At 40.3% G+C, this 17613-nt stretch overlaps 1 protein-coding gene across 1 annotated transcript in view; it reads left to right on the top strand.

Moving 5' to 3' along the window:
- The first annotated feature begins 2082 nt into the window (after positions 1 to 2082).
- The window catches only part of sox13 (SRY-box transcription factor 13), a 51311-nt gene continuing 35780 nt past the window's right edge, over positions 2083 to 17613 (top strand). The window contains exon 1 of the mRNA XM_085455703.1: positions 2083 to 2397. The gene's annotated coding sequence lies outside the window, so the exon portion shown is untranslated. The remainder of the gene's footprint in view (positions 2398 to 17613) is intronic.

Raw genomic sequence — 17613 nt, 5'->3', positions numbered from 1 at the left:
GTAGTTTATACTGCTAGCTTACTGCTAGCATTATATACTCCTACCTTAATCTGAAAGAATGTATTTATTAAAACTACTACCAACAAACAAAATAAACACACAAACCTCAGAGCTGAAAACTAAGACTTTCAAGCAAACGTTGAGGAGTAAATGCTGTGCCCGCTGATAAAGAATTATCCCTGCTTGATGCAGCTAACACTGCTAGCAAGAGACAAGGTAATTGCTGTTAGCTTGCAGCAATGTTTACAAGAAATCTGCTAAATTTTAAATCCAGCATTTTACCTGGATATTTGTAATGTAGTTGTGCTCCTGCTGTGTAAAACAAACCAGCCGTGTATGGTAACAGCTGAACACAGCTAACACTTCTGTTCTTCACTTTTAAACTTCCATCACTATGATTTATTCTTGTTTTTTCTGCCCTCAGTCATTGGGTTATTCTTTATGTTGTCACTGCCGAGCATGATTTTGTTGCAAAACCCTTACTTACCCTAAAGTTTTTTTTTTGTTTTTTTTTAAAGTGATCTGGATAGGAGTCAAACTCCTGTTTTTTTTTCTTCATCACGCATAAAAAGAGACGCTGAAGGTGTACAGTTTCATTCAACACATGGCAAGTAGTGTTCAGTTCAGTTCAGTTCATTTTTATTTCAAACATTTTAAACATGTGCCTTCACAATCATTACAAAGTATTATTCCATTATTTGTTTGAAAAGGAGTAGGCAGAAGTATTTACTTATTTGTCCCTACCCCCTCAAGTTTTACCTCTCATTCATTTAATTGTTTGTTTGTTTTTTAGTCTTAAAAGTGTGACTGACTAAGAGACAGTGTCTAGTGAGCTAAGAGGTAGAAAGTGTTGCAAATAGTGGATACATACAGCACCCACCAAAAGTATTTGCACTTTACTGTTAGCATACTTTTAGAGGATATTCTAAGGAGCTTAGAAAGAAAAGTGTCTGGACTTCTTTAAGTTGCTTGAAGACGTTAAACCTCTCATCCGAGAAGCTTCTTCAGTTCTAAGAGTCAAATGAGTCCCAGATTTACAGGATATTGTACATGGAGTGGGGAAAAGCCCTGAAAAAAAAATATAGGAATAGTTTTACACCACACTTGTTAAGCATGACAGACTTCTTTGATCAAAAGGTGGAAATTTTAAAAATGACAAGCGGTCAAATCGAACTGAATATCGACAGTATTGATACCAATACTAAAATATTGATATAAGTATCAGATCAATGGTGGCAAAGTATCAATACTTTAAATTCAGTAGCAGACCTCTGAATTCTGTTAAATATTTTTTTATTCATGTATTTATTTTAAAAAAAACACACCTCAAACAAACACTCAGAAACAAACACTTTTGTGTCGTGTTTTTTGTTTTGACTGTCAGATCTATTTTATTCATTGCTTGTCTGACACATTTAAAAAAAATCACAGTGTTTAAAACGTGTGATATCGGCATTTAGTGGCATTTTTGTGGCATTTATTTGGTATTGGCTCAATACCAAATTTTGCAGTATGGCACAGCGCTGAATAAAGAAAGCCTCTGTCAACAAAGATCACTCTTTGAATCAACCCAGGCTCACTCATGATCACCCCTCCCCCTTCTAATAATCTTTACTCAGTCCCGAAGACGTTTGAAAGCGCAACTTTACACGCTCTGTAATCTCATGACATTTTAAAGAGCGACCAACTAATCACTGATAACAGATTAGCTTGTAATGAAAATGACTACTAACTGCATTCTCTCTCTTTATTTATTTATTTATTTTATATGTACTTGTAAAGTTAAACGACCCTGCCGGTATCTTTGCTATTAAGTCTTGCTTATTGGATTGGTTATGGATCTAAGAGGGAGAGAAGAGGCCGTCAGTTGGTGAGGTCTCTCCAATCAATAGTCATTTACAGTGTAGTCAATGTGCGTTTCAATAGACACGGGAGCCAGTAACAGATTATCGACTCTCTCTCCCTTGATACACTCGTGTGTGTGTGTAAGTGTTCTCACAGCCGCCACCTGGAAATTAGTCCCTCTCCCTTTAAGTGGGAGGTGAGCTGCAGGGCGCTGGGGACGGTGAGAGTTGGAAACCCAGACAAGCAAACAGAAAGTCACCGGGAGTGAGTGAGTGAGTGAGTGTGCGCGCTCCCCGTCTCCAAAAACATTTACGCATCGCAGCAGTGTTCCGCCTGCCTCTCACTCCTCACCGTCATCTTACCACAAACAGCAGCCGGCTCTCTCCACTCCGAAGGACCGGGAGGACAAGTTCGTGCGGAGAAGCGTCTGTCCCAAACCACCGTGCTTTGCATGCGGTGAGCAATTAAAGCGGGGGAGGAAGAGGAGGAGGACGGAAGTTTATCCCCCCCCTCCTGTCTCTCTGGTGGAGAGCGCAGGGCGCACCGGGACTGGTGAGTGGAAGCTTGATGGTCACTCTTCGTGGAAATATTAACCACTGTCGTTAATAAGAACTTGGGAAGGAACTTCCCAAACTCAGATCAGTCGGAATTCCACCTCATCCATCAACCTCTAACTTTCCCAACATTCCCATTTAGTCTAACTTGCACCAGCTTCTCCATTTACGCTTTCTTTTGACTTTTGACTTTAATGCATAATTATGTGGAAAAATGAGCGCTGCTCTCGACCTCACTGCTCCGCTACACAATTATCGAGTGGTGTGGGAAATTATTATTATGATGATGATGATGGCGGTGGTGATGGGGATGATGTCAGTTCTGTTGGCAGATGCAAATGAGCGGATATCAGCAGGTTCACCGAGAATAGGCACAGGTGTCAACGTTTTAGCAAAGACTTCAACACCCTTCTTTTCTCCATAAAGCCCCATTTTTAGCTGATCCACTGAAGTATGGCAGTGAATAATTAGAACTTCATTAAGTTTCAGAGTGAGGAAAGTTCTCCTTGTTGTACTGTGAAATTTTGCCAGCATAGAAATATCTTTTTATAAAGCTGTGGGGTGGGAAGCAGTGGCACTGTGTTGCAGCGGTCTGGTCTGTAAAGCAGTGGAGCCCTGAGGGTCAGTGATGTCAGAGGTGACACCTTAGGCTCCTTTAAGTATGTTCAGGGGTTCTCAGCATGTTAAAAGGGTCAGGCATTAGCAAGGTGGGAAACGGTTCACAGGTCTGGGAACAGTTCAGAGGTGACATCTCAGTGCCGAGTACAAAGTGTGTGGAAGGAAGGAGTGTGAGTGTGTGTGCTCGTCTTTACAGTGGCTGGTTGCATACAAAGCTGTCCGTCAGTGGGGAGTCCCTGACCTTTCTTTCTGTCAATCTCCTTTCTGTCCTCTTTCACTCTTCAGTCCCATCTTCTCACCCCCTGCTGCCCTTCATTTCTTTTTCTTTTCTTTCTTTTTTGGAGGCTAGTTTAATGCTGCATCTTCATATACTTTAGCTTACTGCACACACACACACACACACACACACACACACACACACACACACACACACACACACACACTATCTTTCAATCTCTGCGGTGGACAACAGAACCAAGCAATGCAGATGTAAAGAGTCTGCTTGTCAGCAGCAATGTACTCCTGCTCTCCTCTCTCTTTCTGACACACACACACACACACACACACACACACACACACACACACACACACACATAACCTCGAGGACTGGTTTTTCACCCTTCACCTCCACCCCCTCCCTATCCCTCCACCGGCCCCACCTTCTCTTTTGGAGCTTTGTCTTCCCAGGTGAACGGGTTCATGCTGGGGGAAAGGTGACCTGCACCTTCACTCGTGCTTTGTTCGCTGGCCCGAGCACTGTCGTGTCTCATGCCACAGCCTCGTCATATATTGCTTTCTAATTAGCAAACAGGTGTCTGCTAAGTTCATGTGCTAGCACTGCTCAAAGTAGTTACCACTGTTTTATAATAAGAATAAAGTTATAGGGGTGGAGTGAAGTTTATATTTGTTTCCTTTGTTTACTAGAAATTTCCACCTACATGGCAAACCACAAATGAAAGGTAACGTTATAAAGAATCAGGAACAAACTGATGTAATCAGAGTTTGGTTGTTCAAGCTGACTGTGAAAGGGAGAACATTAGCTGCTTCTAATACCTGACAGTTTGTTACTTTGCGCTCTCATGCTTGGCAGTTTTGGATCCTTGTTAGGCCAGAAAAGCGATGTCAACCTTGGACTCCTGGGTTTTTTTAATGGGCGTGTTATCGACCAACTAATGAATCAGTTAATTGTGAAAGCAACTGTAGCCACAGTTTGGGCTCATTTATCAATATTGTACCATAAATGGAGCTAAGCATCAGATGTTCTCTAAAACGTTGTTGTTGTCATTGTTGCACTTGCTGCTGTCCTGTAGGTGTTTGTGAAAGATTGGGCATGTCATGATTGAAAAGAGATGTCAGTAGGTTTTTGTGGGTTTAATTTATACTGGGCACAGTAAAGAAGATTAAAGTTTATGAATTCACATCCACACTTGGTCTTCCTGTGAAGCGTGATAACAAATTGTTGTAAGCAGGCGTGTTTACAATAAATCTACTGTTAGTGGGTCATTGTTTGTACCAATTTTTTAGACTTGAAATTTGTGCGCTCCAGTCCAGTGTGTGTGTGTGTGTGTGTGTGTGTGTGTGTGTGTGCACCACTTCCTATGCATTGGATGTCTCCATCAGGGCAGCAGAGCAGACTAAGTTTTTTCCTCGTCTTTCCTCCTGACCTCTTGTATCCTCTGGACATTGTTCTCTGAATCCTATTGAACCAGGAGTCCACAGATAAACAGCACAATGGAGAATAATGGTGTGTCTGTGTGTGTGTGTGCGTGTGTTCCTCAGCCTGTCCTTTAGCGCAGTGTGAGGCCAAGCCAATCAAAAAACCCCACCATCACTGCATTTTCTCTTTTGGAAGAATCGCAACAAGCATGAGCGCTACATACATCACTACATCACTCTGCCGCTTGAGCGACAGTATAAGCATGTTGTCTGTCCGACTCTTCAGACGGGTCGGCATAAGGACTTCACTTATATTGTGCAGCAACCTAGAAATTAAATATACGGTGACAGAGTCATATCATTGTATCACATCAGCTCACTGTGCTTTAAATTTTTGCTGTTAATCCATCTTCCTGAGGGTTAAACCTCCAAACTGAACAAATTAAATTAGTTTTCATGTGCAAAGAATTTGGACAATGAGATTTAAAAATGAATAACATAGTGTAGTATAGTCGACAGTCGATCAGCTGAATCATTATTTAACCCAGGAGTCTTGAACCTGCAGCTGGTCCTGAATGTGGCTGTTTTGTCCATCTCTAGATAAAAAGTAGAAATGAATATTTAAAAAAAAAAAATTATTCCTTTAACCCTCTCAAGGCAGGCATTGCCGATTTGCAACAGTTAAAAACTAACAACCTGATTACCCCACATACATATTTTATGAGTTTTTTTACTCAGAAGTACCACTGCAGGACTTAGTTGTGCATTAGCAACAAAAAGTTTAATTTGAGCCTGAGGGGGTTAAGTGGTTCTTTACATTCTTCATCACATTAAAAAAATATTGTGTCATAGCACAGAACAACAGTCCCTCGAGGTGTGTGATACTTTAAACTGTGTACAATATATTAAAGCTAATCAGATTCAAAGCGCCCTGCAGAGGATAGTTACAGACAAACATTTTAGAACTGTGGTAGAAGTTTTGCAGTGTTTAGCACTGCTGCCTCACATCAAGAAAGTCTTGGGTTCAACTCCAGCAGGCAGATGGACCCTTCTGTGTAGAGTTTGCATGTTCTCCCTGTACCTGCATGGGTACTCTGCCTTCTCCCCTTTTCTGGAACTTGGTTGTCTGTGTGTTAGCCCTGCGTTAGCCTGGTCACTTGTTCAAGGTGTAACTTGCCTCTTCCTCTAAGACCTCAGTTGGAAGAAAATGGATGGATAGACTCTCGCTTTTACATGTTTCTATTAATTAGTAATGAGCAGTCATACACAATTCCAACAAAGACAACTTAGCGATAGCCAGTTTAGTAGTGCCTAAGTCCTTTTCATTCTTTTTATTTTATTTATTCCATATGCTGCTGTGAAAAAGATTGGCGTTGAAAGAGTTTTGTTTTACAAAAATGCAAAATGACAATAAAGAATTTGTTTACTTTGGCAAATAAACCTAATAAAACATTTTTTTCATAAACAGTATTATTCAAAATATTCCTCCAGCCTGCTGTACTATTGTTATATGTGGTAAAAGATTTAAATTATTCACACCTATTAGTAATGTTGAAAGGGTTTTTTTATGTGGGCAGCAGGTTCATAATAAGGCCCAATCATGTTTGAGATTTCTTTTGGTCAGAAATTGTTAAAAAAACAACAACAAAACAGCTCTTTGATAGTAAAGTTTACCTGACTTAACACTGATTTAACTATATATTCAAAAAAGTTGCATGTTTTCTGATCTCTGATGTGATGATTTACTGCTTTCCCTGCTTTTGCATGTTGGCTGGCTAAAATATGACAGCTTTAAATGTAAGAAAACATTTTCAAACAATTTAAATAAAAAAAAAATTCACAGTTAGATATCGAAAAATTTGTATTTGTAGTTATTATCATTTTATTAACATAATATTAATAATTATTATAATATTAATTAATTAATTAATTAATTACTCTTTAATTATAATATCAATTAATTACTGTGGTAATAAGTTCACATGTGATAGAGTTTAGAGACTTGTACTTATATTGATACTTCTGCAAAGCCAACGTTTAACAATCCCTTAAAACATATAAAATCATGTGTTGTGTTTATAGAACATTATTAGAAAAGAAATTCAGCCAGCTGATTGTTATAAAAACAAAATAATATCTACCTTTTAATTTTGACAAAAATCCGTTCAAATCGCAGTATTTTATGGCGTCATCGCTGCCCACTGTTGGACAAACTATGTAATGGCAACACTATACCTAATGTCCCACCTTCATCTACTCTTAAATGTCTTATTTGCCTTTTTTTCTGTCTTATCTTGTAAAGCCCTTTTTTCTTTGTTTTTAAAAGGTGCTACATACATGAAGTTTATTAGTATTACTATTAATATTATTATTATTTTCTGAGTCAAGGCTAGCCTCTCAGACCTGCGCTTCAGTTTCTTATTACCCACTTTTACTCTTACTGCACCTGACTTGTGTATAGGTGTATCTCCCGTAAAACGTCTCACTGACTTATCTTTTGGTCTGCAAAAACAAAAAGTTAAATTGAGCAAAAGTAATTTGGCTCCTCGTGCAGAAATAATGTGCAGACCAGTTTAAATGGCTGCGTGTTCAAAAGCTCTCCCGCCTGGTGCCTGCCTAAAGGAAACATCTGTTGAATGCAGTTAGAAGAGACTCATAAAAAAGTAGGTAAACTGTGACATATTAGGTGTCAGTCACCAAGATCAGTAATAACTTTGCTTTGTTGTGTTTTGTGGCAACAAGTTAATCAACTCTTGCAATGCTTTAAATCATGTTCAGTGAATTGTTTTTGAGTGCATTTGGATTATTTGATTAATCGATGGCGCTGTTGATGCTATTTGCTGTTTTTCTTAAATGAAAATATGCTGAATATCTAAAAAAACTGTTTTTTTTCTGGTAAAAACAGTGCTTAGATATTCAGTTTAATTTGATGAAATATTTCTGTTTAAGATCACACTGTGTAAATTCCTGCCTGTGTTCAGGCTTCTCTGGTGACGAAGGTGCTTGGCTTTTATAAAGTGTGATTATTCTGGTTAATTCTTCACCATGTCCCTGATAGGAACGTGATATCGCAGTCAGCTTCTGTGCCTCACAATGGGCTTTTTTGCATTATCTAACAGCCTCTTTTTCCTCGCGTTAAGCCATCGTGACCCGTGAACATGTAGTCTTTAATGATTCTGTACATCACTATCACAAAGACCAAAGTGTGGTGCGTCGAGCACACGTGCCGAAGAGAGGGAGCTTTTGATAGAGCGGATGAACGGAGAAGTTTCAAGGTGCTCCTTGTATTCATTTCTGTTATCTCTGAAGCAAACGGGGTGAGAGAGTGCAGTAATTAAAAGTGGAGATGGAAGGATCTCAGGTGGAGATGTTAGAAGTCATGTCTTTGTGAAGGAAACACAAAGGTGGAGAGGTTGGTTGAATGCCTTTGCTTCATCTTAACATCGCTCATCACTCTTCAGAGGACTTTTTAAAGACACTTTCCACCTGTTGCCTTGGTACAGGAAAGAAAAGAAAGATAACTGTACACACTTGAGAGGAAACACACACACACACACACACACACACACACACACACACAGGAAGACTCATCCTGGGCGGGTGATAAAACACAAGTCTTACACTGGTGATGGGCCACTTTCAGAGATACTGCAGCCGCGCACACACACACCCTGCTGTGTACATCTGCACACACCTTCAAGGTAAGATACCTGCTTCAACCTCGGCAAAGCCTTCTTTTACCAAACTCACTGTGTCCTCGCGGTTGACTGTCTTGCAGGCTTATATCTGATTGCACGGTTGAAGCATCTAATCACTAAAAGCTTCACATTACACTTGTTTTGTTTATCTTTTTAAAATATATCGACGGGATTGCTGTACCCCTGGCATGTCATTCATTTACATTCTGCCAGCTGTGCTTTGAATGTGCGCTCACCCATCCGTGAATGCTGTCATAAGCCCATAAAAACGCGCCGTAAAGCCAGAGGAGGGGGGCGAAACCACAGCAGGCTATTTATCAACAGCTGTAAATCATCTCCGAAGAAGAAAGAACGGAACCCTTCTCGAACGCTGGCCCCTGCGCCGTGTTTCTCATGCTACTTTTGATCACTTTCTAATCCTTTAAGAAAAACACACAACAAGGAGAGAGGGAAAAAAAGTTTTCTGAACTTTTCCTCTCCACGCCTGCATTGCATGCACGTGTGTTCATTCAGCACGCAATGTCAGAATACAAGCTCCTACAGGACTTAGGTGTGTTTGGCTGAATGTTGCGCTGGAGAGGGAGGCTTTTGTTGGAAAGTATGCAGCGAGTTTTTCTTTTGTCTCTCTTGTTCCCATAATGCTCGTCGCATAACGGCTCTCTATTGTTTGGCATGCGGGACGTGAATGAGCAGGTTTATGTAGACTTTTTCGTGCCCCTTAATTTGAAGAACGTACAAAGAACAAAAAAGGAATAAACATGATGATGAGTGGATTTTGTGCCACTCTCATCAAGATAAAAGTGCGTTAAAGAGGTTATTATTGGCTTAATAGATAGCATTAATGCCTGCACTGATCAGGTTCGCTGACAGTTTATTCATTTTTTTTGCTGCTGAGTGACATAAAGGCCTTATTAAATTACGTTTCAGCGCCTTTTACTGCTTTCTCAGAATTAACCAACAGATTTGCATGGCTATCAGAGAAGTGCATATGGACATACGTCTGTTTTTGTTTGCCACGGTTAAAGATAAAGGTATAATCGGCTTGTTCCCACCCTTTTTCCAGCCGATTTGTTTATTTCTGAGAGAATTCACAAACACTCTATTGATAGACGAGCCCTGCACACACAAATAAAAACACACCGGTTTCCTGGTTCATTTACATGACTTTCTCCTGCACAACGCTGCTCTGTTGTTATGTGAAACCTAAATTTTCAAAAAAAAAATTCAGGACACAAAACTGTATACCTGTTTGTTGTGTGTGTGTGTGTGTGGGTCTATAGTGCCATTTGCAAATGACCAGAGACCGTTTGTTTGCTCCGCAACAGCTCCACCAGCATGATTTGCATTTCCTTTTTAAAAATCAATGAAATCTAAAGCGACAGTAGGCCATTATGTGCCGGTTTGCTAGAAGTTAGTTGCGTATTTGACTTTGTGGTGTATGTGCAGCATGGAAAACAGGCCAGCGCTCCTCCGCTGCATTGAACTTCTTTGATGACTTATCATTTGTGGGGTAACATTAGATTGTATTAATGTTAAATGAAAGAGGGGGCATAGGGGCGCAGACACACATCGTCGGTAATGCAGGAGACACTCTTCTGGCTTTTATCTCCCACTCTCCACAGCTGAGCGCGATAACTTGTCTAAAATCATGCGCTCACATGCATCCAAGCTGTTGTATCTCTGCAAAATAAAGAGAGAAGCGAAGCCGAGTTACAGCAGTGGACACCGTCATCCTCCGAACACCAAACCTTTGCTGTTCTTACTGCTGTTCCTTTGAGATGAGATAAGGATTTAGTTTTCCATGTTTTAATTCTTGTTCACTTTCTTTCAGTTTTATCGCAGCCTGAAGTTTAACACAATTGAAGGCAAAACCACCCAGATAAATTTCTGTATGTGGCATTGAAGCACCTTATCAGCCCGTCACCTCCAAAAACAAAAGATGCCTGCTAACTGGAAAGAATGGTCAGCTTTCTTTTCAAATCCTAGAGCTATATTTAGTTTACTCTTTAAGCTACTTCATTAGTCAGCAATAGTATTTAACTAGAAGTAGTCAAAATTGGGGGAAAAAAGCATTTAAAGTTGTTTTTTTTCTTTTTTTTAAAAAAAGGCTCTGTAATTAAAACAGCTGGGCACAAACAGCAGGACATAGTGCACTTGTCTTGGGACTATTTTCAGCTGTGGATTCGTATGCATTTAGTGCTCTAGTGAGTATTTACAGCAGCAGCACAGGTGTGTGCCACAGTAAAGTACAGTGTGTGTGTTTGTGGCGTTGAAAGAGCATGTCAGCCGGTGCAAAAGCGGGCCTGAGTCAGAGCAGTTGTGAAAACAGCAGAGCTCCGTGAAACAAAGGAATTAAAAACGATAACACAGTAATTGCTGGCAGATTCCATCAACTGCTGATTTTTGGCTTTCTTCACCTTATTCATTCACAAAACGAAAAGCGTGGAAAAACACAAGCTTACCCTCTCAAAAATAATCTGCTTGGCAAAAAGTGTTCAGTCCTGTTTGTCAGCCTAAAGTTAACCTTTAGCTGTTTCTGCACATCTAATAGGAAAGGCAGCAAATCCATTTTTCTACCTGGGCTCTTCTTTCTTCTCTGTCATCTGGCAGCCCAGGAGATAAGCACGCTGTTACTGAATCTAAGAAAAAGGAATGAAAAGAACCTTTTCATTTTCTCCCCAAAAGTCGAATGACCACATTTTTTTGTGGTTAATGCAGATAAGAAGAAGGGTCTGCACGGGGTGGAGGTCAGAGTGGATGGATGGGTTAACAAAACATCAGACAGTTGGGTTTTAAAAAACTTTTACACTTATTATTAAACTATAAGTCGTAGTTGCTTTACACACGGTATATGCTCACTGGTCACTTTATTAGGTATACTTTGCTTGTGTCAGGTTGGACCCCTTTTGTCAAACGTGGTGCATTGCATTGAGATCTGGTGACTATGGAGGCCAGTGAAAATGTTGTAGCACATTATACTGGTGGAAGCAGCCATCGTAAGATAGGTAGTGGACATAAATGGACATCCTAAGCAACACTGCTCAGGTAGGCATTTAAACAACCCTGAACTCGTACAAAGGGGCCCCCAAAGTGTGCCAAGAAAATATCACTACTCCACCAGCACCAGTCTGAACCTTTGATACAGGGCAGGATGGATCCATTTTCTTGTTCTTGTTGACAAATTCCAAATCTGTTATGTTGCAGCAGAAATCAAGGCTGTGTGTTTCCAGTCTCCTGTTGTGCAATTTTGATGAGTCCGTACGAATCGTAGCCTCAGTTTTTCTGTTTGTAGCAGGCGGAAGTGGCATCCGACGAGGTCTTCTGCTGCTGTTGCCCATCTGCTTCAAGGTTTGACCTGTTGTGCGCTCAGAGATGCTTTTTGGTTGTAACAAGTGGTAATTTGAGGTCAGCTCGAAGCAGTCTGGCCATTCTGCTCTGACATCAACAAGGCATGCTCTCCCACTTTCTGTTTTTCAGATCATTCTGTGGGGCAAAATCCCAGTAGAACTCCAGTTTTTACGACATCCTGATGTACAGCCTGAACTTCAACAGGGCGTCTTGATTGTGTCTACATTTGTGAGTTGCTACCGTGCAATTAGCTGATTAGACATGTAGCCTAGCAAGCAGTTGAACAGGTGTACCTAACAAAATGGCCAGTAAGTGCATATCCTGACTGTAGAATATCTAGAGCTCCCCTACTGCTTTCTGTTCTCCTGCTTTCATCTCTCTTTCTCCTTCTTGAACAGGCCTCTCTATGTGAATGGATTTCTCTGTAAGCCCTAACATAAGAGGCAGTGGCTTCTGTTGTGTATTCCTATTTTCAGGCACTATCTTGATGTATGTGCTGTGTAGTCAGGGCCATGGGCTGGGTCTGTGTGCGTAGCGAGGCGGACTGTGTCATTACGGCGGTCAGCCAGCTACTTCAGACATGATCTCCAGCTTATTGGAGCTGGTTAAGATCTATGGCACTAAGTTGTTGCATACGCAGCTGTACTTGTGAAGCTGAAGCACACATATGCACTCGCGTGTGCGCGCGCACACACACGCAGCAAAGACCTCCTGCAGTTTGCCAGTGCCGAAACAAACAGTCCCTCAGCAGAATCACCTGTTGTGCTCCTACTGCTCAAAGGCGTTGCCATAGTAACGTCTCAGAGTCCTGGCCTCTTGGTCTATGAGACCCTCTGCAAATATAGACCCCCCCTCTCCCCCCCACTACTGCTACCACCATGACCATTAGAAACTCCTGAAAACATGCACACACACACACACACACACACACACACACACACACACACACACACACACACACACACACACACGTTATGTACATGTGGGTGCTCTCAAGAAGCAGTAAATGGAGTGAGGATATAAAGTGTGCCAGGCTAAAGGAGAGAGAGCACATTGTGAGAGTCGGGCCTCCTTTGTCTGAGCTAGCCTGAAGGAGCAGGGGGTGGAAAAGGGAATGGGGGTGGAGGGGCTTTGTGAAGGAAGAGGAGAAAAAAAGTGGCCTTCATACACATCCTTTCTTCTCCTTCTCTTGTTCTATCTCTTTATTGGGAGTGTGTTTTGTCTTCTCTCTCCCCACTCACCACACCACCACCTCCTCCTCCTCCTCTGATAAATGCCACAGTAGCCTTTCGCTAGCCGCCACAATAGACGACCTGTTTCGGTGAACGCAACGGGAAGAGAGAAAAGGGAGCGAGAGAGAGGGAGAAAGAGGGACGAGAGTGAGACATGAAAAGAAAGATGGCTGCTTTTTAACCTGTGCTTCTGAAAAGCAGGAGAATAAAAGGGGCTGTGACTAAAGCCAGAGTCCTGTTCTCCTCTCTTTTCTCTCTCCTCGGTGTCTTTGTGAAGGGCACGGTTGTGTCATCAGCCTATTTATACATCTTATTTAGAAAGCTTTTGAGAAAGAGAGAGGCAGTGGTCATAGAGAGAGCACATTATGAAGCGTATTAAGCAGGATTTAAACACAGAGGACGGGTTAGATGTGTTTGACGTTGATGTTAGTGTACTGGAGACATACAGTCACATAAAGTTAACAACTGAGTTAACTCTAAATGTTACTCAGACTTACTTTTTTATCACTCTGGAGTATTTTCATATGGATGGCTGTAGTGGAAAACGAATGCATAGACTTTGCATCAATGTGTAAAAAGTACCATATTATAGAAAACCTAGTAAATCATGCATTTAAATGTTGTAGAAAATGAAAAAAAGTACATGTATCATCTGCAAATTTTGAAAAAACAAACAAACAATAGAAGCGTGCATTATACTGTCACTGAATGGAGTACACTGTGTAGCGAGATCAGTTTCAAATTTGTATACTTGGAGTATTTTAGTCGGTGACAACGAATTCTATTTTAATCCATTTTTTTGTTGGCCATATGATTTGAATAAAACCTCATTTGCAAGAGAGCTCTGGCTGTATTAAAAAAGACAGGGTATTGTGGTAGGAGCATCACAGTATACCTGTACTGATGACAGTGACATTTCAAAGTGAAATGCTTTATAATACAATTACATAAAGTGTATAACATGGATTTGTTAATACTGTAACTAGTAGTACAGTTTCCTGTGTTTGCACAGTTCTTGCTGCAGACTGCGTCCACCTCTCTACACTTGAGTGATTTAAGTCATCCCATTGCCAAAAAAGACTACGACACAACGCTATTTTTTAGTGTAGTTTTCAATCACAACTTTTAATTATTTTAATTACTATTTTCTCATTTTTTTCTTTCTTTTCTTCCATAATTTTCCATTGAAGCACATATAGGCAAAGGTCAGCTCTACTCTAGTCAATATTCTACAAATGTTAACTTTCAGCCAAATACACTATGGAGGTGCATGCTGTAAGAACATATAGGCATCACTGTCACGGCTGATATATTTCAGTACAGTGGTGTTACCATGATTAGTAGTACTGTGGAATATTTTTATATTCCATATAAAAACAGACAAACACAGACACATAAGTCTTATGTTTATTTTATCTATTTCTTTTACATATATGGACAACTACTAATGGATTTGTCCTTTTTTAGTGTTTTGGACACTGAAACACTTAATTCTGCTGAGAATCACAAACAATCCGTGCTTGAAAGCAGCGCATTGAAGCAGCACAGCAGCTGCTGTCTGGAGAGCCTGTGAACTTTAAACTGTGCTCTTACCTCGCCTCACGTACCTGTTGACTGGGAAGATTGTTGAGCTGAATCTTTTCAATATTGCCTTAAAAGTCTTTTTTTTCCCTCTTCACCTCCCCGCGCTGTTTTTCTGTGCTTGTAAAACCCTCACAGTTGTGCTGCTTCTGTTGGAAAAGAGAAATTAAATTGATGGCATGCATTTGTCTGTATTCGCGCATGCTGCTCTATCTGACAAAGATGAGAAAGTAATTCCATTCTGCATCAGTCTGCTTTAGTTTAGCAGTCAAATACACGGACTGTATGTTGTAAATTGTAACAAAGTGCAGTAAATTGGGACTTTGTGTGGCAACAAATACCCAAACTTTTATTTTGGAGTACACCAGTGTTGGCTGTGGTTGCTTCTACCTTGTTAAAAGAGAAACACAAAAAGCTTGTGCTTATCAGTTCTGCTGAAAGTCAGCCACACCGCAACAAGATGAATAAGAGAAACCACAACCCCTTACACCGTCACTCAATAGAACAGATGAAAACGAACAGAAGACAGTAGTATGCAAACCAAGGTAGGATGCAAAGTCAAAACGATTCCTTTAATGAGCGATGTCAGGGGTTAGTAATATTCATCTTTAAATGTAAATTCTTGATTGTTCTTATCAGAGATAGACTGAAGCTGTTTGACAAATACCACACAGAGCTTAAGACAAAGCCTGACTCATTCCTGTATTAATAAGAAGGACTGAAATGGGACTGCTTTTGAAATCAAGCAGTTGTCCCTGATCTCTTGACGACAGACAAAAGTCTTAGTGGTTTTGCTGAAGAAACTAAGCACATCTTTGTGGTCTGTGTTGACTCATACGCAGTGCGTGTTCAGTCTAAGTCCTTGTTAAACCTTCAGCAGATACAGATAATTTTTTTTAGGGAGGAAGGAAACAAAAGCAGAAGCAGCGTTGCTGAAGATCTGCAGATGACTCAGTTTGGGTGAACTCATTTATAGGTGCTAATCAGTTATTCAAACTCTATGTAAATGTATTATTATAAGTTACAAATAAAAACACCTATGTGACAGATGGACAAATGCTGACATGCAAAATTACTTTAATCACCTAGTAAGTAAGGCATTTATTTTTCTACTATTCTGAGCTCATCGGTGCAGGAAAACAAAGGGGCACGCCTTATCTAAGCTAGCCGATCATACATCGGGACTGAAAGATGATCTTAACTTGTCTCTTAGTATTCTGGTAACGTCTATGTTAAACCCATCTAATTAAAATGCATACTTCATTGTGTGGAGTATTAGAGTAACTAACTGATGTTGAGTTAGCTTGTTTTTCTGCAGCATGCAAACCAGGCCTTGATATTTAGAACCGCCCATCTCTTGTTAAAGAAATGTCCATAAAATCAATGTGATGGTTATTAGCAAAGACGATATCTCCGTCCTCTATTGTCGGGCTGATGAGGAGACAGACTCTTTTACTTGCTGATCTAATAGAAATAAACTAAATGTAGGTTTTGAAGCCTTAAGTCTCAGATCAAGCCAAACTAAGGTTTACTCCTGCTTCAGGCTTTTGCAACCAGAGTTTGCTCAGTTATTATGGTTTTCCAACTGTCCGTGATTTCATTTACCTGTGAAAAGCACAATCCTCTTCCTGTTTTGGTTGCACACTTGAGCCTCCATTTTCCCAGGGAATTTCATGTGCAGTTGGTACTGCTTGAATATAGCTGCCGCATTGGGCAACCAACATTTATTTTACAGTATAGTCAGCTAAAATTGTGATGTCACTATGAATCAAAGCACTTTCGACTCCAAGTCACATTTTAACCCTACTTTGGTAGATGTTATGCTGTCTCCTTCTACACACTTTATCTACGGTTAACCTCACGTGCACGTCTTTGTCCTCTTGCTTTGAGGTGATGGTGCCCATTTACTAAGAAAGCAGCTGTCCCACTAATGTTTCCATCTTACTGATGTTAGGATTTGTATGGGGAGCTTGTGATGGGAACTGCAAAAACTAGTTATTCAGCTCTATATTTGGTTAAGATGGCATGGGTTACAGTTGACCATAACAACAACAATAGAAGGAGGTAATATGTGTTAACCCTCTGATCGCTAAGTCATGTAAACACTTAGAACAGGTCGATATGACCAAAAATATTTATCACGATATACATTTGAAAATTTGCGATAATGATATAACTGATGATATAATTGACACTAGACAAAATACTTTACAACTCCACAACTTTATTAGTGCAAAAAAAACCCCCATCAATTTATTTTCACTTAAACAAGCAGCTGTTTTTTATGTGCATTAAAGTTATATAAAAACGTAACAGTGCAAATTCCTTGCTGACAGTTTAACCAAAAAGCATTTCCAGTGGAAATTGTCCGACATATCCTCAGCATAACCATGTATAATATCCACAAAACTTAAAAAGAGGTTATACACACACAATACGGTAATATTATGTTGAAGCACAGTACGTATCACTCCGCGAGGCTGCTGCCTACAATAGCCGTAATGCTCCGACAATCCATCAAGCGGTGTGGGTTCGTAGCTTAGCAAAGTTGTACTGAAACATTTGACAGATTTTCGAGTGCCGTGTACCACATAAAATCATTTCGAGGTCAGTAAACACAACCAGAATTCATACATAAGGCGCACGGGATTATAAGGGGCACTGTTGATTTTCAGAAGTGTGCCGTATTTTCCAAAAAACACGGTAATAACGACAGCCCGCTAGCATGCTCTACCAAAAATAGTGCTTTGTTGTGTATCTGATGGACAAAAGCCGCTTTCGCCCTTCTCATTCTCCGTCGCCACCATGCTTTTTCCACCATGTGTGTATGAAAACAAAGGCACTGCGCATGCGCATTTTATCCATATTCTATCGCGATATTTCATTTTCTTATCGTTGCCCAACATTATACCGGTATTACCGTGAAAGGTATGATATGGCCCAGCCCTATAAAAACTAAACTGTATTGTGGAGAAAGGCATCATGTACTATTCTGGGGAAAATACATAGTTTTTAATATGTCTCATTTAGAATGAGTGTTGACTTGTTGACTTAGAGGAACAATACAATAAAAACAAAGAT

Source organism: Copadichromis virginalis, linkage group LG5, assembly GCF_057382275.1.
Source record: "Copadichromis virginalis isolate Kocher_CV1m ecotype Utaka linkage group LG5, C_Virginalis_male_GT1.1, whole genome shotgun sequence".
In the NCBI taxonomy this organism is placed as follows: domain Eukaryota; kingdom Metazoa; phylum Chordata; class Actinopteri; order Cichliformes; family Cichlidae; genus Copadichromis; species Copadichromis virginalis.
The sequence above is the reverse complement of the archived record's forward strand: the minus strand, read 5'-3'. Positions and strand labels throughout refer to the sequence as shown.